The sequence below is a fragment of the Mus caroli genome, unplaced genomic scaffold (assembly GCF_978045245.1).
Source record: "Mus caroli unplaced genomic scaffold, Mus_caroli_1 scaffold_2, whole genome shotgun sequence".
In the NCBI taxonomy this organism is placed as follows: Eukaryota; Metazoa; Chordata; class Mammalia; order Rodentia; family Muridae; genus Mus; species Mus caroli.
This window is the reverse complement of record NW_028227257.1, coordinates 117,794,349-117,818,158: the sequence shown is the minus strand read 5'-3', so window position 1 is coordinate 117,818,158 and position 23,810 is coordinate 117,794,349. Positions and strand designations below refer to the sequence as shown.

At 35.5% G+C, this 23,810-nt stretch overlaps 1 protein-coding gene and 1 long non-coding RNA gene across 4 annotated transcripts in view; one reads left to right on the top strand and one right to left on the bottom strand.

Moving 5' to 3' along the window:
* Kcnh7 (potassium voltage-gated channel subfamily H member 7) overlaps nt 1-23,810 on the bottom strand; it is a 464,734-nt gene that overhangs the window by 174,493 nt on the left and 266,431 nt on the right. The gene's annotated exons all lie outside the window — the stretch shown is intronic.
* Nucleotides 17,666-23,810, top strand: part of LOC147005905 (uncharacterized) — a 28,147-nt gene continuing 22,002 nt past the window's right edge. Inside the window, exon 1 of the long non-coding RNA XR_015045300.1 lies at nt 17,666-17,796. This is a non-coding gene — a long non-coding RNA (uncharacterized LOC147005905). The remainder of the gene's footprint in view (nt 17,797-23,810) is intronic.

The window sequence follows — 23,810 nt, the reverse complement described above, 5'->3', positions numbered from 1 at the left end:
TAATGGTATTTGGTATTGTTTCTACCAATGATATTTGGTAATGTTTCTTGTCTAAGATCTCAGTGATCTGATTAAGTCATACTGTCACATTAGATCTTGTATATATAATCCATTACTTTCTCATAAGCTTGATTTAATATAATTGCTAAGTAAAATATAATATAGTTTTTCTAATCCTAAGTCCATGACAGAGATCACGTTTTAACATATGAAAGCACTAATTCAAGAATCCAATAGTGTCAGATATCAGAAAAAGTTCATGAGCTATGTATATGACAGTTAGGCAGGATGAACCTGATTTAAGTATTTGAGGGATGGCCAGATGAATGTTCTTTTTCAAAAGCATTTTTAGATACATTGCAACATATTTACTTCAGTTGAAAAATAAAAGCATATAATTTTTTAAAAAGTCATCACAAATGTCTCAAATTTTCTAACCATAATGTAGAAATTTCATGAGCTATATGTAAAGAAATATTTTTCATTGTCTCTGAATATTGAGTCATTTCCCCCTCATTTTTGATATTGAGTATATGAGAATTTACAATTTTTAAAATTGATTTCTTGAACGCTCCTAGCCATTAAAACATTTCCAGTAAGATTTATGTTGAGATGTTAAGACGCTCTCTTTAATGATCAGCTTGCAAACTTGATTATTGAAAATACTCTGTTTCTATTAGTGATCAATTGCAGATAAATGACTTGATGTCTGAAATTAAAATAAAACAGATATTTGTCTTATTAGTAGTTAAGAATATCTTTAAAGATGAACTATTAACGTTACCGGGTTCCCTGACTTCACTCATTTGGAGGTTTGATACACTGAATCAGTATAGTAGACAAATGTAAGCACAAACTGTACTGACGTTCAATGTTATATTCATTCTTTGGAAACACCAAGCCTACATTTATGGTTAGAAAATTTAGGGTATGTTTGTGATGGCTTTTAAAAAATGTAAACTTTTATTTTTCTACTGAAATAAATATTTGCTTATTTAGGTAAAATGCTTTCCACAAAGAACATTCCTCTGACTACCCTTCAAATACCTGCACCAGGCTCATCCCATCAAACTGTCATTTGTTCAGTCAAGTGGCACTAACACTGAACTGACTGAGAATATAAGCAAATGTGCACATCATGTTATGTGTACAGGATACCAAGGTCAGAACACAATGAAGACCCAGGGATGATGTGCTCACTGTGTTTTTATGATTGCTAACTGATACTACAAATGGTTGGATGTGTGGCAAACTCTGTCCATGAGGTTCTGTGCTAATTGAAAGGAATTATTTTTTTTTTATTTTGGGGTCTTCTTCTTCTTCTTCTTCTTCTTCTTCTTCTTCTTCTTCTTCTTCTTCTTCTTCTTCTTCTTCTTCTTCTTCTTCTCCTCCTCCTCCTCCTCCTCCTCCTCCTCCTCCTCCTCCTTCTTCTTCTTTTGCATTTTTGTTTTTGTTTTTTTCTGCTTGCAAAGGGACCAAGTTAAAAAATAATATTGGCATCTCTTATAATTAGTAACTATACATTTGACAAATTTAGCCAGGACTTATGTTTTAGGTACTTATAGGGTAATAAGTATTGTCTTACAAATTGGAAGTTGTACAAATATGATCAGAAACATGGAATTGGCACTAGGATAGGTTCAAGGGTACTGTGCTTACATAAAACAGGAAATGACCTAAATTATTCAGAGCTCCATATTTTCCCCACAGTTCTGTTCCAGTATATCTGGATATCCAGTATATCTCAAAGATATATATATCTTTGAGGTGCTCTTCATGACTCCTTACCACCAAATGACAATTTTAAAAATAACAAACTCATTACAAACAAACTCAGGCCTCATCTGTAAATCCCAAGAGATGGGTAAGGACCACATTTAGATTATCATCAAGCCCCTTACATATGTTAGGAACAAATTTTAATAAAATGAATTGAAATTGAAGTTTTAATAATTATTTTATTCTGTACCTTGGCCTTCTCATGCTTTCAGATAAATGACTAAAATATCCTATCCTGCTTAGGCACGTTAAGTTAGAATTTAAACTTTCTTCTATTATGCCCACACTGTTGTTGCAGACTAGTAGCAGCAACATAAACACATTTGAGGAAATCAGGATTACAGAGTCTGTTTCTGGTATGGGTGTTCTGCATGACCAACCTTGTTGGGGAGCACCCTAGTCCCGTCGGGCTTTGACACCAGACCTTGGGGCATGTGGCTGCTACAGATGTTCTCTGTTCCCTTAGGATGTGTGAGGCAGCATATGCCTGCAGCAAATGACTCATGACTGGGATTTATTTTCAATGCTTTCTCTTGCTTAGGATATGTTTTACCAAGGCAGCAAAAGAAGGGGTCCACATTTAGTGCTGTTTCATGTCTAATGTATTTCTGGATATATTACACAGCCTGCTATTTTTTAAATTGACAGGAAAGTAACTGCTATGGTTCAGTTGCTCATAGACTGTGGAGTCAGTATAGGGGTATTAGGCTGAGTATAATGTGATATGTTTTTCTGAGTGATAGTGTGTATCTCTAGTGTGGGTGACAAACTATAGCCTCTGTGCCTGTTCTCCAGGTATTAACTTCTGGATCTTTAATCTTGGGATAAATTACTTAAGAGCTCTAGAAGTTTATCCTCATTTATAAATGAAAACTCTATTATAGTCGAAATTCATGGAGTAATACTGTGATAATTGAGTTATCCAACATCTATAAAACGATTATAATATCACCTTTGTACAATGAAAATGTGTGATTATATCAAAAGATAAACATCAAAGAATAATTGTGTGTTTTCTTGCTAGCAAATCATTAACAAATACACAGGACTAATAGTATGAGAGATAATAGATAAGGTGCTTGTAATATGCTTATTTGCTCCTGTGAACTTCTGATTGTTTACAAGTTAGTTAAATGCCCTATCCTGCCATCTTATAGCTTCATAGTTGTTTTTTAGACCTTGATGGAATTTTTCAACATATCCCAAGTCTTTGCTTTTCTAAAGATTTACCAGTCTGTGCATTCATCCAAGACTAACTTGCTGACTTCAAAAGTCATAGAAGGCCTTGTGTTAAGAGAATACATCTCAGCTACTGGGAAGAGTCTTTTTATTTTTTTAAGTAATTTCTGTGTACCTCTGCTGTTTATTCATAACAAGAAATAGGTGAATATAAGATTTAGAGTAAAATGTGTCATTTAAAAGTCAAGCCTTTGACTATTCTAAGCTATATCATTCATCTAAACACCAATGGCTTCTTTTGCCTGATGACCCGGGTACTGATTAGTGAGCATGTCAATGTGTTTCTTTACTTAATCTAACTCATTTAAGAAGAACTTTCTGGAAATGAAACCTTATAAAAAGAAGTTCTTGGTGAAGATTTTAGGCTCCTAGGTAAACAATTTTGATGTCGTTGAAGATTTTTATTATAGCTCAAATGGTAAGGAACTAAAAAAAATTTTTGAATGAACACACTGAGGAGACTGTAATAGATACTATGAAAACAAAGAGGGAGACTAAAGTGTTAAGATGAAAGAGATTCCCCCTTCTCTTGCTGTCATTGTAAAATGTTAGAAACAACGAGCACACACAATACTATAGTATCTGTATTAATAAAACCAAGGAAGCTGATAGAATGTGGTCATCTAATGACATCATTAGGAAGACACAGGGAGGTCTTGTTCCAGAATTTCAGATAACAAGTTTGTTTGTTTGTTTGTTTAATTTCATTGATTGAGATAGAGTTTCTATATCTCCCTCACTGGATTGGAAATGCTGGTTACAAATTCAGAGATTTGCCTACTTCTGCCTCCAGAGTGCTGGGTTTAAAGGCACGCACCACCATGCCTAGCTTGGCAAGAAATTCTGTTAACTACTGTTTTTTTTTAATTATTATTAAGTCTTTGATAATGTGTTATAATGTATTTTGATCATATTCATATTCAAATTTTGACTGAATTTGATTTTATTAATAGTATATTCTCTCCTTTCTGTCCCTCTCCTCCCGTTCTGTCCCCCCCTCTCCTTTTCTCCTCTTCTATTTACTTTGGGGGCACAGCCTTGGTATATAGCTCAGGCTGACCCTGAACTTGGTCATCTTCCTGCATTATTGGTATGAGTGCTTGGATCATAGGCATGTGCTACCACATCATGCTCATTGCTATTATTTTTTTTCATTCTGCTTATTCTTGGAACTTGGGAATGTATATATGACATTTTATCCTGTGAGTTTTGTGCCAGGCCTCTTGGTCAGGTGAAATCAAATTGTATCTTAATGCAAGAATATTTCCAAACAGATTTAAGAAGACAAAATGGTATGGAATGCATGACAAACTACGGTGATATTGACAATTTCTTTGGAGCCAAGCTTTGGGAAAATCAGTTGATTAGGGTCATAAATTGTTCTTAAGCAGCAACTTTAAAGAAGGAATTGAGATGGAATACTAATGTAATTTTGCTTTATGTCATCAGTTTGTCCTTTCAGGCTGTCTTTCCATCCTTCCTGCTGAGAATGAACACAGCATGCTTCAGGGATTAACCCTGTATGCCTCACTAGATCCTTTTGCTTCATAGGTAGTGGTGGTTGTAAGAAATATGCTAGAGGGAGGGGGAAGAAAATGGTGTTAGGTTGCTTATTTCCAAAATTTCAGCCCCCATGGTGTTGACATAACTGCCTATATATCTTTCACAAAAGTTCACTTTTTACATGGTGCTTAGCATATTGCTGTGTCTAGGTCCTACTAACAGCTATTTCCTCTGTTCATGTGTTCTAGTGTTCTCCTTGAGTTATCTTCTGTTTCCCTTGAACTTATTGATTTATTTAGAAATTTACTCTTCATGAATGCTCTTTAAAGTCCCAATTTTGATATTTAAATCTTGTTTTAACACAAGATAAAAATATTACCAGGCAAGTAAAATAAATAAAATGTTGATAGGCAAGTATAACATATTTAAAAAATATATACAGAGAAACATACTATGATAACAAGAATCTCTTAGATGGGTATGTTATTAAAGGCAAAATTTACCAGCAAGCAAAGTTCGGCTTGAAAATAATGATCCCCAATTCTATTCATGAAGAATTTGTAGAAACCTGAATCAGACAGATGTTGTTATCAGTCTTTTAGGTTTGATAAATGACTTTCTAAGATTAAAACTCCCTCAGAACTCAAGATGAAGTTTTAGTTCAGAGCAGTGTTCAGACGAGTAGCAAATTAGCAGGCAGCGATTTTTCCATGAGCACATTCAACATTCTAATGAAAGTGGGGGGGGGCTCAGAATGTCCATCAGACCAGTAGCACTCAGTAACAAAAACGAAAGCAAGAAAACTTCAGAACTGACTTTATCTAAATTATTCAGAAACTGCCCATTAGCGTCCCTGTTGGGAAATCCTGAACTATTTTTAAAGCATCACAATATATTTCCAAGAAACTAAGTTGACCATAAATCTTGCATGGCTGAGTGGCAGTGCTAATATAAGTGAATGAAGAAAGGGCTCTCCAATACCAACAAAAAGTCAGGCATTTCCCAAAGTGAAGAAAAACCCAGAGCTGGTTAAACACACACACACACACACACACACACACACACACACACACACACAAGAGTTTAAAGTCAGTAAGAAGTAAAAAGGCAAAAATAATTTAAGAAGCATCTGGAATATTTTCTAAGTCATTAATTAAAATGGTAAGAATTTGGAATCATTAAAAAAAATAGGGAATGAACAAATTTGGGTCACTGAAGATATACTCGGTATCAAGTGAAAGTCAGCTAAAAACATTGTATTAGGCATCGAAGAGTCTTAAAACCATGAAACAGGAAAGTAGATCACATTAATTGCTTGCACAACACAGTAAAAATAAATCTGTCCCATAATCAATTTTTAAAGTGCACCGAGTTTGGTGCTAGTGGCCTAAGTATGTAATTTATTATTCTACTGATCAATGTGCTGGCCCATGTGATTCCTATAATAAGTACTTGAGAGAACAACAGCTCAGACCAGCAGCTCTTTGCCAAGCAAGTGGCTGGCAATAGAAATAAATTGTGAGGCCACTGAAGACCATTGAGAGCCAAGTGTTGGTGAAAAGGTGTTGGTTTTTTTTTTTTGTTTTTTGTTTGTTTTGATTCTTTTCTATAAGAAATATTCTGGTCTCTTTTTCATATTGGAGGTGTGTGCATTTAAATAAAATGCAAGTAGATTCAGGAAAAAAAAGGAAAGGAGACGAAAGCAGAACAGAGGAGTTTTACAGCAATTGTTATTAGGGCACCTGGTCTTCCAAGGGAAGGAATTACAGCTGCCATTTTACAGAGAAAGCTAACTGAAAGGGCTCACTATCTACTTTGCTAATTTCTCAGTGTTTACTGTCATTTAGAAGTAGAAACCAGATAGATACTTGCCCACATTTTCCTAATTCTTAGTGCCCAACTTATTTTCCTAATTTATTTAGGCTTTTAATAAATTAGTAAATCCTTTTTAGGTATTTTAGAAAGTTCTAAAAGTACTAGCCCAATTCAGTGAACACAGTGTTTTTAAAGATAAAGAATAGACTTAATGGAAAAGTAATTGGTATAGGCAGGTGTTTCTGTCATTAGAAATCAACAGTATTTTTCAGGTAGAATTCTACAGTGCCCTTCATTTCTTAAATTCTTGATATTCGCCGGGCATGGTGGCGAATGCCTTTAATCCCAACACTCTGGAGGCAGAGGCAGGCAGATTTCTGAGTTCAAGGCCATCCTGGTCTACAAAGTGAGTTTCAGGACAGCCAAGACTACACAGAGAAACCCTGTCATGAAAAAAAAAAGTTCTTGATATTCACACACAGCATAATGTCAAAACAGTGACTATGGTAGAATTAAGATTTCTATGTTTATTTTCAGTTCTATGGTGGAGCTGACTAGAATCAAAAGAGATTACCAAGTAGGTGTGGTAGTTAACACCTGTAATCCAAACATTTTGGGAGATGGAGCAGAAATGTATGGAGTTCAAGGACATTCTGGACTACTTAGTGTAACATTTTCTGAAAAAAAAAAAAAAAAAGCAGTAAGCAAACAGCAGCCAAGTCAGTGGAAGAACACTAGAGGGACACTATTTTAAAAACTAATCTAATTGAAACTTTAGAAGCAGATAATTCTCAATTGCTTGTACATTTGCTGGTTTGGGAGATTTCAGACAGCAGTGTGAGAACTTGTGAATGAAAATGGAAGTTCCCAAAACTAAATGTGGTACTTCATGGGCAGTGAGACAGTGGAGACTCCAGCATACCACTCTAGGAGATGATCCTACAGTCAACCAGTGCACTACACTTGTAAGAGCACCCGAACCCAGCTGAGAACTGCAGCTCCACAGTGACACATAGTTTTTATACCTTGTGGAACTCTAAGAGGGAACCAAGGACATTACTTCTAGACCACCAAATCTCTGAACATGATATATTTGGTGATACCCAAGACTCCACCACTAGGCCATGGAAACTACTAACTAGTAAAATCCCTCCAGAAATGTTTTTTTTCTGACATTCTTTCAAAGTTCAAGGGAGATGCTGTGGAGATGCTTCAGAACATAAAACACTCGTCATCAGATAAAGTTGAGGTTTGTATGCCCCAAACCCATGCAAAAGCTATGTGGGCATGTTTGCCTACCTGCAATTCCAGCCTTTGTGGGAAAGACAGGAATAGAATAGCCAGAGAAAAGTGGTTAATGAGACTAACCCTGTTGGTAAAAACCTTGATTTAAATAAGGTGGAGAAGCAATCCAGGAAGATTTTTAATATCATCCCTGGATCTCCATGTTCAAGTCACAGACACAGACACACACACACACACACAGAGAGAGAGAGAGAGAGAGAGAGAGAGAGACACACACACACACACACACACACACACACACACAAACATGTATATACACATTCAAAAAGAAAAAAATGTTTTAAGGTTCAATCAACTGAAAAGTAAAACTATATTTTGCTTGCACATAAAAATTGAACTTTGGGGAATACACTACAGGGAGATTGAGTTACAGTGATTGATAGCGGTAGCTTCAGTGTGGGCAGAGGACACTTCAGGAAGCATTAATCCCGATGATATTTGCAAGATGATGGATGAGACTTACCCAGCAGTTATGATTCATTAAAAAGCTACATGGGACATTTTCATTGCTCCTGCTAGACAATGACTTAGCATAGTACTGTTCAGAAGATCAAAAGCAAAAAAGATATTCTGAGCACCTCTGGGAGGATGTGGAAAGCCAAGTAGAAGGAAATGATCCAGAGAGGAAAATAGTTATCTCACGTAATAACACGAAGAATTATAGCTACTGCCAAAAATATATGAGTAAGAGATAAGGTTATATATTTTTATAAAGTGCATTTTAAAAACTGCCCTTAATATTATAAGTTAAATAATGAGGTTACGAAAATTAACATTGAAAGGACCCCAGAGTTGATGTGTGGGGAACAGTTTCAGAATCTAGTTAGTGAAGATGCTCTGACTCTCTTCCTCTGGGATCTCTGTACATATCTAGAAGTCAGAACAATACTTCTAATCCCTCTTCATTCCTTCCTTCTCCCTGCCCTAGGGAGAATATGAGAGTCATCTGCCTGCTAAAACCAGGACAACATGTTGGACGTGTCTGACTCTGCTTTTCCTTCTAACCCAGACGCCTCCGTCAGAACAAAGAACCTGGTTTGCTTCTCTGTGTGACTCTAAGATTTTCTTCTGACTTTCAGTCTGAGGCTTCAAACAACTTCCAAAATTATACGCTCCCGACTCTATGCTAGCCCTTTGGCCTTCGAGTAATAAAGGTGAAATTTTACTCCTGACCATTTTGAATAATTTTTAAACTCATTTTTATTTATTTATATGTGAGTGCATGTGTCGTGGCATGTATGTGGAAGTTCCAGGACATCTTAGATTTCTTCCTTTCCACTATGTGGGGCTGTGAGCTGGAAGGAACCCCAGTCATCAGGCTTGATATAAGTGGCTTTATCCATTGAGACATCAGGCTGGCCTGCTTGTGCTGTATTTCCTTATGGTGTTTAAGGAAACTGCTTATTCATACCTTGAGAATTCTAGTTTTAAGTAACCGGCTGATTAAGGTTTGATTTATTAACACGTACATATGTATATCAAATTGATTATCTCAGAATTTAACCAAAGTGGTTTAAATAAAATGTCCTATATAATCTCAGGCATTTGACTGTGTGGTCCCTGTTGTTGGCATTCTTTAAGTAGGCTGTGGAGGTGTGGTCTTCCTGGAAGAATGTGTCAGCGAGGTGAAGCTTTGAGGTTTCAAAAGCCACATGCCCTTCCCTGTTAGCTCTCTTTCTCTGTTCTGGTTGCAGACTGAGATGGGAGATGTCAGTTTCCAGCTCCAGCCACCATGGCTGCCACTTGCTATTCCTACCATCATGGATTCCAACCCACTATATACAATACACACTCTTTTTCCCCCTACAAGTAGTCTTGGCCATGCTGCTTAATCACAGCATTAGAATAATAATTTATACACAAAAGAATATATGTGTTGTTCTGCAAGCATTTCGTCATTTTGGTTGGAGACAATTGAAATGACAGGTGATGTGAAATCACGTAGAAAAGCAAGGGAAGATGAAATGATGAAAAAAGAGGAAACATGATTACAGTGTTAAGTAGATTCACAAAAATACTTACAGCTCATCACTTTGTTTTCTATCAGCTCCAGTACAGGGAAGTGAGCTATGGAATTCTTGAGCACAGCACAGCACACAGGGGAGAAAATGCTTACTGCTGCTTATAAAACAAATTACCACAATTTAGCAGTTTCAAGCACTATAAATTTATTAAGTTGCAGTTCTGGGGGTCAGAAATCTCAAATAATTTGCAGAGTTGCATTCCCGCAGGAGACCCTGGGGGTGAATTCATCTCCATGATGCCCCAGCTTTTACAGACCTTGATTCTTAGCCATAACCCAATGTTTGTGTGTCACAGCACTTAGTGTCATGGTGTTTCTTAGCAAATACAGTGTGATATCCTCTACCCAAATTCTGTATATATGCATATATATGTATATATATATATGTATGTATATATATACACACATACACACACACACATATATATATGTATATATACATACATTTGATCTTTAGCACTTTGTTATTAGAACTATGTATGACATCATGAATAATGCATTGTTGATGAGGTCTTATCTTGATAACACTATACAATTTATTTAAATTTTTTTGGAGTTCACTGAGTTTTCTAAAGTTATTTTCAACAACTGGCATGAAAATTAGCTATCTCATTAGCAGTTTCTTATTTTGTAAATTAATTTAGTAACAAGAGAATATTTGCCAGATGGTAACAGATATAGATATTCTGATGTAGCTGAATAAAATTTTCTTTATATTTTAAGCAGGTTATTTTACTTCTCTGTGGGATTCTAGTCATAATTTCAAATAAGGGTGATTATTATAGTTTTATATAATACATTAAATTATTAAAAAAAACCTACAGAATATCTTGAATTGTGTCTCTAGAAACATAAACACTCTCACACAGACTCCTACCACATATGCACATATACTTACATACTTGCTCAAAAAGTAAATAGAACCTTATTTTCACATGTACTATACTATATGCTGCAATTATTGGAAATAAGATATATTTATGCCTATCTATCTATCTATCTATCTATCTATCTATCTATCTATCTTTATATACCATGACCATATGGAATAGCAAAAGATTCAAAGCTTGGCTTTAAAGTAAAGTATATGTGATAATTTTTATTAAAGATAGATATTTTTATATACTTACAAATGTATGTTATTATTATATAAAATAGAATATGGAAAGATAAGTACTTGCTATCAGATTATAATTGAAGATCTCACTTGAGAAATATTTATTGACTCACATACTCTCTTCAAAATGCTTAGTAGAAATCACTCTACAGGTTACCAGTTAAGACTCTATTTTATTGTCTTCAGTCTATACATAAGTTCATAGGAAGATGACATTATACATATTTAACACTTGCTTTGGGACATAACTATTTAAAGGATTCTTTTCTCTGTTCACAGCCTACAGAAATGGAGAACAATAACTTGTGTGTATTATTTTCATAATTATAGCAAAATCTGGTGGAAAAAGGATCTCTGCCATCCCCCAAGAAATCAATCAATCAATCAATTAATCAATCAATTAATCAGTCAGTCAATCAATTGCAAACACCAGGCTGTAACGTACTGGAGATAATATTTTAAAAGGTAAGGTAATTTATGTTTGAAAAGTTCATATCACAGAGTATTCAAAATCCAATACTGTTAGTCGGGAATTGTGGTGCATGCTCACAGTGATAGTACTCCCGATGGTGAGGATGAGCATCGAAGTTTGAGACCAGTCTAGGTCATATAGGGACATCTTGGTAAAAAAAAAAATCAAACCCCAAACATTCCATTTAAAATTAACAAAGATGAAGACTTAAATCAACACACAAATAATTAAATAAAACAAAAATATTATGTATGCAGTCAATGATTGTCCAGGAATTATTTTTCAGAGGTAGCACTCAAAGCATGGGAAAGATACCTTAAACTTAGTGTGGAACTTTAACAACTCACAGCATCAATATGATGAAACACCAGAAAGATTCTGCTTAAAATCCAAGATGTTTTCCGTCACAACTGTTGCATTTACAGGGAGAAGAAACACAGGACAGGTGCACTGGGAGAAGGAAGGTTCCAGGTCAATTGGTGCTCTCAGTATGTATTATCATGTAGCACAATTAGACCACCCTAACACTTAGGGGTCCAAAAGCATGTATTATTACAGTAAGTTGTTCTTCAGGAGGTAGAAAACAGAATCACCTGGACAAATACACTATTAAGGCAAGAATTGGGATAGCATTGGCTCTTTTAATCAAAGGGACTACAGGCTCCACCCATACTGAAGTATGCCGAGAAACAGACTCCTCTTCTTGATAGATCAGCAGTATGAGATGGGAAATGGGAAGAGGTAGTGCGAAAGTTATATTTAGAAAACGCAAACCTGTTGTAGTCTGTTAAAAGGAGCTTTCACCTAGTCTATGCACAAATACACATTTTTTTATATTAAAATTTAAGAGGAATATGACTTTTATTCCTGAGAGTCTTTCTTTGTGTCAAAGCTCTTTAATTGTTGGTGATATTGGGGTACAGGCAAGCAGATTGGGGTAAGGAGTACCTGGACTGCCTGGTTGGGTCTCAGTGGGAGAGGAGGAATTAGTCCTGCTGGGAATAGATGTTCCAGGGTGGGGTGGTACTCAAACTTCTCTGAGGAGAAGGGGAGGGGATAATGGGTAGAATGATTTGTAGTTGTTTGAGTGTACGTGTGTGTGTGTGTGTGTGTGTGTGTGTGTGTGTGTGCATGTGTGTGTGCTTTATTAGTTCTTGGCTCTGAGGGCAGTGGATTATCTGGGGCTCTGATCAAAGATCTTTGTCTTAAGATCAGGATAGGAGTGTTGTCACTCTTTGTGACTTACTGGTGCACTGTCAGTGCTGACATGCAATGACACTCACATAATGGCTTCTGAAATTTTCTGTTACAATGGGACAATGTCACATACACTCATCTATGAGCTTAAGACATGGTATGCACTAAGCACATGGTGAGCATGATTAAGAATGCAATTCCTCTACAAGATTGTTAAATACTTAGTAGCAATAAAGCAGTTTTAGGTAAGAAGCACAAGGCAACTAGACTAAAATTTCCTGAAGGCAAAAATCTTATCTGAAATATTTTTAAAAATTCATTTCTCTATATCCAGTGCATGGTTCATGCTTTGCAGGAAGCACTAGTTAAATATTAATGGCTCAATTCATTATATAGGTAAAGATTAACATGTAGCAAACCCTTGTTCTGTGACCTTCAGCTCCCCAGGCTTCAAAAAAGCACCACTGATTAAAATTTAAATTTCTGCTGTTAATTGAGATGTATGCACACATACACAGACTATCAATAAAGTGCCCTTTATAGAACTGCAGCCATAACAGGAAGCAAGGTAATACAGGCAACTAAGTCAGGTAAAAATAGTTCAGTTATTCATTTAACAAAAATGTATTAAAATGTCCTACTAGAGCTTTGTATGTACAGGACACTGAGAAAAATATAAAAATTAAGTAAGGTAAACCTGTATCCTTAATCTTAATGAGGGTCAGGAACAACTATCAGGCCAATAATAAATTCTATGATGGAAAGCTTAGTGAACTATTTTGTGGTTTGTATTTTAAAACTCTTAAATTGCAGTTCTGGAAGTGTCTGAGGGTAGGTGTATGCAGTTTCAGTACACTGCATCTTTTGAAAGTCTATTTAATGTAAAGAATATAGTCACTGTTTTCTAAAATGTCCTTAAGAGCTGGAAGTAACACTGTACATATTAAATCAGAAGCAAAACCATATTTACATACTGTGGAAAGCAGCTATTTAATACTTTGTGTGCACAGTATAATATTCTTTGTGTGCACAGTGTATTCAGTGCACACAAAGGAGATCCCATTCAACCTCCAGACTTTGTGTCATCTTGTGATAAAGATTTTAAATGTTGAATATTAAAAAATCTTGGCCCTGCCCTCTATAAGGAGAGTGCATTCAAGATCTCTCCATTCCCTTTCAGTCACATAACAAGAGCGAGTTTTGTGCCTGAGCATTATAGTATCTCTGGTGAGGAGGTACTCCAGTATTATTAGAAACAGAAGGAAAATATCGAAACTCAGCTTATACCATTAGCCAAAAAATGAACCATGGGCACAAAATAGAATATTTCACAAGCTTTTCTCAATTAATGACACACAGTTTTGGAAATTCAAGTTATTTAGGAAGTTATCAAGAATCACAAAAGACAAAAACCACTGTTGCCAAAGAAGCAGCCAAAATCTCAAGCAACTTAGATGTCCTTCAACAGAAGAATGGATAAAGAAAATGTGGTACATTTTCGAAATGGAGTATTATTCTCATTAAAAAAATGACATAAAATTTGCAGGCAAATGGATGGAAATAGAAAAAAAAAATCCCAGACCTAATTTGTATAAAATAACTAAATAAATAAATCTAAAAAAAAGGAAAAGAGAACATCTTCCTAAAAATATTAATTTGCCTTTCTTTATGTCATGGCCAACTGAGGCTATGCTCTGAATGAAGTTCTTGGTACCAACACAGTGCTCATGTCTGCCTGGGCCTCTGTGCTTTAGCATTGCTGGGCCAATCTCTTCCCTCCAACTAGGATGGGTTTTTGCTGCTTTGATTTAACCTTAGGAAGAGCAGGGAAAACAGAATGAAGAACATAAATTGGAAACCAAAACTGCCTCTTTTTGAAAGACTTATACAAGTCTGAATAAATAGATGAGGGACAGGAGCAAAAGCATGAAAATCTTTGGGAATTAAGGGTGTGGAACTCATTGAACCATAAAACTGATCAGACTCCTAACCCTTGGTTAACAGAAACCAAATCCAGAAATGGAAATAACAAACTTTTCAAAATGCATTCTCAGTTGCTAGGCCTTGACAAAAGAGCTCTTATCAAAGCATCACAAAATGGTATGGAGAAACAGCTTGGGAGTTAGTTGTGATCAGTAGCAGTAGAATAGCAATGCAGAATAGGAAGCCCTTTAGATGTTTATATACCCTCTGATGATCATAGTGATGACACTTGCAAAGTTATTCCATTTTAGACTGAAAGTAATGGAAAGACTGGTTTCTAACTCAGTGAAGAATTGAGTTGGAATTTTGATGGGGATTGAATTGAATCTGTTGATTGCTTTTGGCAGGATAGCCATTTTTACTATATTAATCCTGCCAACCCATGAGCATGGGAGATCTTTCCATCTCCTGAGATCTTCTTTGATTTCTTTCTTCAGAGATTTGAAGTTCTTGTCATACAGATCTTTCACTTCCTTAGTTAGAGTCACACTAAGGTATTTTATATTATTTGGGACTATTGTGAAGGGTGTTGTTTCCCTAATTTCTTTCTCATCTTGTTTATCCTTTGTATAGAGAAAGGCCACTGATTTGTTTGAGTTAATTTTATATCAAGCTATTTAACTGAAGCTGTTTATCAGTTTTAGGAGTTCTCTGGTGGAATTTTTAGGCTCACTTATATATACTATCATATCAACTGCAAAACTGGAATAACAAAAAACCTAGGAGAGCAAAAACAATAAAAGAACCTCTGGTGGAATCACCATGCCTGACCTCAAGCTGTACTAGAGAGAAATTGTGGAAAACAAACAAACAAACAAACAACAACTACATGGTACTGGTACAGTGACAGGTAGATCAATGGAATAGAATTTAAATCCCAGAAATGAACCCACACACCTATGGTCACTTGATCTTTGACAAAGGAGATAAAACCATCCAGTGGAAAAAAAGACAGAATGTTCAAAAAATGGTGCTGGCTCAACTGGCAGTTATCATGTAGAAGAATGCAAATTGATCCATTCTTATCTCCTTGTACAAAGCTAAAGTCTAAGTGGATCAAGGAACTCCACATAAAACCAGAGACACTAAAACTTACAGAGGAGAAAGTGGAGAAAAGCCTTGATGATATGGGTACAGGGGAATAATCCCTGGCTTGTGTTGTAAGATCAAGAATCAACAAATGGGACTTCATAAAATTGTAAAGCTCCTGTAAGGCAAAAGACACTGTCAATAAGACAAAAAGGCCATCAACAGATTGGGAAAGGATCTTTACCAATCCTAAATCAGATAGGGGACTAATATCAAATATATACAATGAACTCAAGAAGCTGGACTCCAGAAAATCAAATAACCAGATTAAAAAATGGGGCACAGAGCTAAACAAAAAATTCTCAACTGAGGAATTCAGAATGGCTGAGAAGCACCTGAGAAAATGTTCAACATCCTTAATCATCAGTGAAATGCAAATCAAAACAACCCTGAGATTCCACCTCACACCAGTTAGAATGGTTAAGATCAAAAATTCAGGTGACAGCAGATGCTGGAAAGGATGTGGAGAAAGAGAAACACTCCTCCATTACTGGTGGGCTCGCAACCTTGTACAACCACTCTGGAAATCAGTCTAGCGGTTGCTCAGAAAATTGGACATAGTACTACCAAATCCAGATTTGAAGATCCAGCAATACCTCTCCTGACTATATACCCAGAAGGTGTTTCAACTTGTAATAAGGACACATGCTCCACTATGTTCATAGCAGCCTTATTTATAATAGCCAGAAGCTGGAAAGAACCCAGATGTCCCTCAACAGAGAAATGGATACAGAAAATGTAGTACATTTACACAATGGAGTACTACTCAGCTATTAAAAGAATGAATTTATGAAATTCCTAGGCAAATGGATGGACCTGGAGGGCATCATCCTGAGTGAGTTAACCCAATCACGAAGGAACTCACACAATATGTACTCACTGATAAGTGGATATTAGCGCAGAAACATATAATACCCAAGATATAATTTGCAAAACACATGCAACTCAAGAAGAAGGAAGACCAAAGTGTGGATACTTAGTTCCTTCTTAGAATGGGGAACAAAATACCCATGGAATGGGTTACAGAGACAAAGTTCGGAGCTGAGACAGAAGGAAGGACCATCTAGAGTCTCCCCCAGCCAGGTATCCAATCCCATAAACAACCACCAAACCCAGACACTGTTGCATATGCCAGCAAGATTTTGCCGACAGGACCCTGATATAGCTGTCTATAGCATTTGAAATGCAAAGGAAGAAAATATCTAATATAAAAAAGTAAAAATAAATAAATAAACCTGCTTCATAGCAAATGAATAGTTGATTTTCCTCACCATCTGTAACTGTAAATAGAATCACCTCATAGTAAAACAGCAGCTGCAATGAACTAAATAAATAAATTAGAGAAAGAAGAAAATAATCTAATAAAAAAGAAAAGAAAAAAGAAAATATTTTATCTAAATAAAAATTGATAAAACAAAACAAAACAAAACAGACAAAAAACAAAAAGAAAGTAATGGAAACTAAGGCCTGCCTTTGTTACTCTTTCTAACTATGCAATCAAGGTGTGCACAAGGATTATCCACTATTATCTCAGAGTAATCATTCTGCTTCTTGGGAATCCTTAGCATTGGAAGTGTTCATTTTAATTGATTTAAAATGGAAGCTACAGGACTGGCAAGATGGCTTACTGAGTAAAGTTACTTGCTGTTAATCCTATTGACTGGAGATTGTTCCTCAGGATCCACATTTAGAAGGGAAGAAGAAACTTGACAGATTTGTCATTCTACCTTCATGTATGGGTTGTGGTGTGCAACTCTTCCTGCACATAGTCTCACATTAAGTGAAAAAAAAAATACAACTGTTACAAAAACAAACCAAGACACAATGTGAATCTAGAACATGACAAGTGGAGCTAGAGACAGTTGCTCACAAAATGGCGTGTACATGGACTATGTTCTGAACTATGTTTGTGAACATTCAGCAGCTTTGTAAGAAGGTGAGAGTAAATTATATTTGTTGAGCAAGGATATATGGAGTTCTGAATTCTGTAATCATTTTCCTATGGATAGCTCTTTCACAGACATTTATTAGTTAATAGTTAACCAAAGAGTTTGGAACTTGTTCTCGGTTTCGCCATCTGACACCCAGTGTGGGCATAGTTGATGATTTCTGGAGTGTTTGTTTTCTGATAGACAGATTTGACAATGTATTTGTCTGTGATAAAGCTGTCTTTCTTTGGGAGTGAATCGAAGAAGTAAGTGAGGATGCTAACTGTAGAAATGTATCAAGCCTTGCATGATAAGTAACCGGTCCATAGTGCCAGAATTCCATGAGGTATGTCTGAAATTGCACAGCTACAGAATTTATGAATTAGAGAAGTAAGCTTGGTCTAAGCTTGGAAGTTCATTTTTTTTCCTCTGGTGTTTGCAATTTTTTGGTATGTTGAATATGAGGCTTTGGTCTTAGGCCAATCTGTGTTGAAAATAACTTTTGGTGATTTAAGCCAAAGCATTGACCTAAGGGAAAATTGAAGGAAAGGAGGCTGTGATTTTTATGGGAGAAAGCTTGCTTCAACAGGATTGCTGGGCAGTTGCTTGGCATGTTAAGGAGCCAGGAACTAGAACTCAAAAGAGGACAAAGTAATAGAGGACATGCTAGCCTTGACTTTGATCTTCTATGCATAAGAGGATTTGAATATTTTGAAATATTCAAAATATGAAGTGTTGGTGTCTTTTCGCCAGTGAAGTTAGTCTTCTATGACAAATAATTGAATTTAAAAATACATAATTTTAATACCATTTTTTAACTTTAAACTTGACTATTTATCAGTTAAAACTGATGACATTTTGTGACTTGTAGGTTCAAAATAAGAGGAGTTTATTTCTATCAAGTCCTTGTGATTTAAAAATACCGAAGAGTTGCAGAAGTTTAACAGGGCTTTCGTCGGTGGCTCTTGGCATTTGCTTATTCTGTGAGTCACTCTTGAAATAACTAAGTTTTAGGAACATTTTCCCTGCATGCTTGTGTCTGTAAATTGTCTCATGTCAAACAGGAATGATTCCTGCCCTGAACTATACAGTTCAGATAGATGTGGAGAAAAGAAACAGAAAGGGAATAATTTATTTTTTTGCAATTTGCAAATGTTTATATTAATTTCTGGATTTCATAACACCACAGTTTTTTAAGGAAGATATTTTTAAAATTCTGTAATATGTTATTTATATACAGAACCATCAATTTGCATTTAACTGATACTGAACATCGACAGTGCAGAGCATATATGCTTCTTTCCTGCAAATATTTTCCTTTATTTTTATTTATTTATTTAGTTCATTGCGGCTGCTGTTTTACTATGAGGTGATGTTATTTACAGTTACAGATGGTGAGGAAAATCAACTATTCACTTGCTATAAAGCAGGTTTATTTATTTCATTTTAGGTTTTTACATGAAAACTACTTAGCCTAATTTGATTTTTTTATTAGAATTTACAACTGATTAATAATACTCATAACTTTTGTTTAAAATAATACAGATAACACATGATTGCAGAGTTAGATGACTGAGATGGTCTTTTGTTTTACAGAAGTGGGTAGTGGACTTGATGGTGGAGTGGGCAGCTCCTTAGGCACGTATTTACCTCCCTGGAATTGGGCAGTGCTTACATGTGAACAGTCTACAGTAAATTTGTAATGATCCAATCTGCTTCAGCAAAGACCCATTGGACATTTGGGGTGTTAGTCACCCAGGGGAAGGCTGCTGATCCTTAGCTCAGAAGTTAAACCTGGGAAGTAGGACTGCCTCTTTCTGACCCATGCTTTCAAGGAGCTCAGATTTCTAATGGCAAAGAAGACTTTTTTCAGAACATAGCCCCAGAGACACAGGCTCCTGTACCCTCCTTCCTGTAGCTTGTCTTGACTAACTTGATCTTACTGGTCCCTTGAAGCCTATTATGGCTATTCTTGATTGTCACCTTGACTACATTTGGAATGAACTGCAATTCACAAATGAAGGGTATACCTGTGACAAATTAGTTTTGCTTGGTTTGAAGTGAGTGAATCCACTTCTAGTCTGGATTTTGAGGTAGAGATATATAACATTGATCTGGTTCATGAGGGGGGATGTTGCACCTTTAATCTAGGCCACACCTTCTGCTGGAAGCCTATACAAAAGACAGAAGAAGGAAGCTTTTGCTTTTTGCTTGCTTGCCCTCACCTTGCTAGCACATCCAATCCTTTGTTAGCATTGGAACCTACTTTGTGATTCCAGCATATACTGAACACCTACCGAGACGTCCTACCTAGGGGACTGATCACATACTTTCTATACACAGCCAGGCAATGTTAAATTTGCTGGACTGCAGCCTGTAAGTCATTCTAATAAATCACATATACATATACACATGTGCATATGCATATATGTATATATACATTCTATACATCAAGATACTATATATATTCATTTTACTATATACATATACATATATATTTATTCTATGGGTTCTGTTATCCTAGAGAACCCTGACTAATTCAAAGTCTTAATTAAATGTCCTGGCAAATATTCTGTTCTTCTGGATTCCGTATTTTCTGTTGGATCTCCACAGTTGGGGTGGCTATGGCGGCACAGAAGAGTGCTTGGTCTGGTGGAAATCACGTGACTTTCACTGAGGTTTAAGGACGAGAGAATAGTTTTTGTCTTCACATTATCATGGAGCTGATTCACCAAAACAAGGTCACTTTCAGAACATAACAGTTTTTTCCCACATATAATTTACGTGACTGCCACCAAGTGAAAGATAGCTTGGTCACCTTGTTTAAATATGCAGGTATCAGCATCTCCCTGTAGAGCCCTGAGTTCGAACAGCATGGTTCACTGACTGAAGACTTGTTCTCTTCACCTGATCACCCAGTTGATGCTACCTTCCCATGGATGGTTTGGTTTTCAGTTGAGAGTATGTGAAGACTTACAGAAAAACATTAGATATATACATGGCAAGTGACAATAGTTCTCAGATAAATGAATAATTGTATTCTACTCTCTCCAACTTTTGTCCTATTTGTTAACACAACATGGTTGTTTACACTTACACAGAACCTCCTCAGTGGCCATTTGCTTTGTGTGGCAAACACAGGGGCCAAGGGGGGCAAGTATGCTTCTTTCAGATAATAGTAAGGTAGAACAAGTAGAACAAGAAAGTGCAAACCCATCAAATCAAGACTACTGCTGCAGACTCAACATCTTGTGCTGAGACTGTGAATTATCAGATCTGAGTCCTTTCCTAGTTTGCTTTTTTTTTTTTTTTTTTTTTTTTAAGGGATACAAACGGAATTCAAAGTTGGCAAAGTATAACACAAAGGTGAAGACAGCCAACCAAATAAAACATCTTTAGTTTGTTGGTTGTTGGATGGAGGCCTATAAAGTCCTACAAATAAAATTCTATTAGATAACAGGAAATGACTTCACAATGTGTGTGTTATTAGAGACAGTAAGTGAATCTAATAATCTATCAACTTACATAAACCACGACTTCCTAGCCTCTTCAATATTCATTTCTACATGTTATATACAGCAATGATCTATTACTCCTGTGGAATTATTTTAAAAATATGTTCCTTCATTAATATTCACAGCTATTCTTATTCAAAGCTTTAGAAAGTCATTATTGAGAATTAAGTTTTGCCTCTACATTCGCTATATAATGCAATAAATATAAAAATCAAAATTATTTTCTTTTAAAACTTAACAGATCAAAATACATCATATGCATGTATAAAATTTTCAAAGAAATAGAAAACCATAAAAACCTTAAAATATGTTTTATCTTTTCCTTCTCTGTATATCTTCCTACATGCAATTTTATTTAAAACAATTATTTTCATGAATAATTCATTTTAAAATCACTGAATATATTACTCTGCTTTTGTCTTTTTCTCTCTCTATTTCCACCTCTTTATTATTTTTAATTTAAACCTCTCTTGCTAGAATCCCTAGAACCATAGTTAAAACTTGTGGGGTTTTTTTCTACTTGATTACAGATATGATCTAGAGAGCTTACATCACTTCATCAAGGTTGGGGAGATAGGCAGGTTTTATTGGTACTGAGTCCTACTCAAAACTTTATTTCTGTCTTTGAGAAGGAATGTTACATTCTCAGATTTTTCTTCAATGAATTTTTTTTGCTCTGCTATCATGAAGCAGGTCATGAACCCCTGAAGTAATTGAGGTACAGAGAGGTGAAAGAGAAAGCACTAACCCTAAAATCATGTATACAATTAATCTATTCTGCTTTTCTTTCTTGGAAATCCCGGAGCAAATCTTCTGTGATAAATTTAAAGCAACATTCATACAGCGTAGTTTTCATTGCAGTAGGGAATATTCAGTGTGTGACCTTGACCACTGATTCTTTGTAACATTAAGGGATAAGGATTATTGGTTTAGGATTAAGGAAATACAACATAATATTTTTGCATCTGTGAAATTACTACATGAGTTTATTCTGAAGTTCATTCAAGGTTTGGTTTCTACTATGTCCACTGTCAGCATCTTTAGGTTAGTACACCTACATTTACATCTGTATCATCTTTTTTGCTTAGACAAAATTTCATGAACTTAGAAAAATTGTAATAGTTTTCTACAGGACTTTGGAAATCCTTAACTATTTAAAATAAATGTAATGCCAGTTGAGAGATGCTATTCGGAGCCATTGTTACTTTTGAGGGCTCTATCAGCTTAGAGGAGAATTTGTATTGGTGGAGTTCCTTAACCTTCAAGTAATTTGTTTTTATGTTTTCATATTGGAATCATGCCTTCACTGTTAGTATTCAATACCAATAAACATAGCCTTCAAAGTGCACATCTGTGGAACAGGCAACATGACTTTCAGCTATAAGTGAATTTTGCCCTTTAGAATGAGGAATGATTTTCAGTCATCTTTTTGTCCTGTAATTTTTTCACTTCTAGTATTTCCTATAAAATGTGAGGACAATAGTAACATAAAAGGTATTTCTTTCCTGCTCATCTCTTGCCAATTACTATATGCAAATAAGTTGTGTTTTTTATCTTTTAAGAAACAAACTAGCAGTAGAAAATATGTCCTCTTATATAGGTTAGACAATACACAGTATTCAAACATATTTGAATCATTAAGCATATAGTCCAAGTGAAATATGCATTTTACATAAAGTTTTTGGAGAAAGTGTGGCATGCCAAGTAACCTTGATACAATGTAGTAAAGGAAGAACTTTATAATTGAATAATAAAATTGTGACAAAATGGTTAGCATTATTTCTGTGTGAAATATTTTATGTACAATTGTTATGTGTAAAAATTTCATTTAATATCCCATTAAATAATCACTTGGTAAATGGTGATTATGACATTCTAATGTGAGAGTTGAGACTAATCGTAATGATTGTGAACACATATGAGAATATTGCTTTGTCTAGAGTCAGGTTTTAGACTCAGGAGATCATTAACATGGGTAGAACACTTCACAAATGTCATTCTCTGATGAGTTCTCTTTGGTACATTTACATTTGGGAGGATGATGGCTACGAATAACCTAGCACCTCAGTGCCACTCTACCTGCTATTAAACATTGGCTTTGGTTTTGTTTCTTTTTTGTTTTATTTGGAGATGTGGGACCTTGGGAAAATTACTGTGCTTCTTCTTCCTCTGTTTCTGCACCCATAAAACACAGGCAGAGGATGGTTTTGTGAAAATAATAATAAAAAAAATGGAGCATCAAATGCTCAGCGCACTACATACTTAATAAACATTGGTTTATTATTTATTGGTTTAAGATACTACTTGTAAGTCACATTTGTCTGTCTGGAACCATGCTCTTCTAAATTAATACTCCATGGTGAGAAATGAAAGCCTTAGAAAGATGCAAGCCTACGAGGCTGTGGCCTTTTCCCATTGGCTGCTCTGCTTGTTCCCTTTCTGTCATATTTCACAGACTTTACAAGTCTGTTACAGAACAATTACTCAGGTAATGACCTCTCCAAAACCTGTTTTAGGATAGAGGATGGTCACTTTCCCAGTCCAATTTTATTATGAGGTAATGTAATTTTTGGTTTTTCAGATGTCTATAAATGTTTTGTCAGCAAACTAAGCTTATTAATTTATGGCAAAGAAATTAAGAGTTCAAAGACTGAACCTTATAAAGCTCCAAATGACCTGCTTTGATTTAACAGTTGTCTTAAAAAAATATGATCATTAGGGACACAAAAACAACTACGAAAGATGGTCAACTTGGAACTTCAGGTAAACATTTATTTATTTAAGATATACTAATCAAGTTTGTAAGAAGAACCATTTTAAATGCCTGGTGAAAGTCAGGTATGTG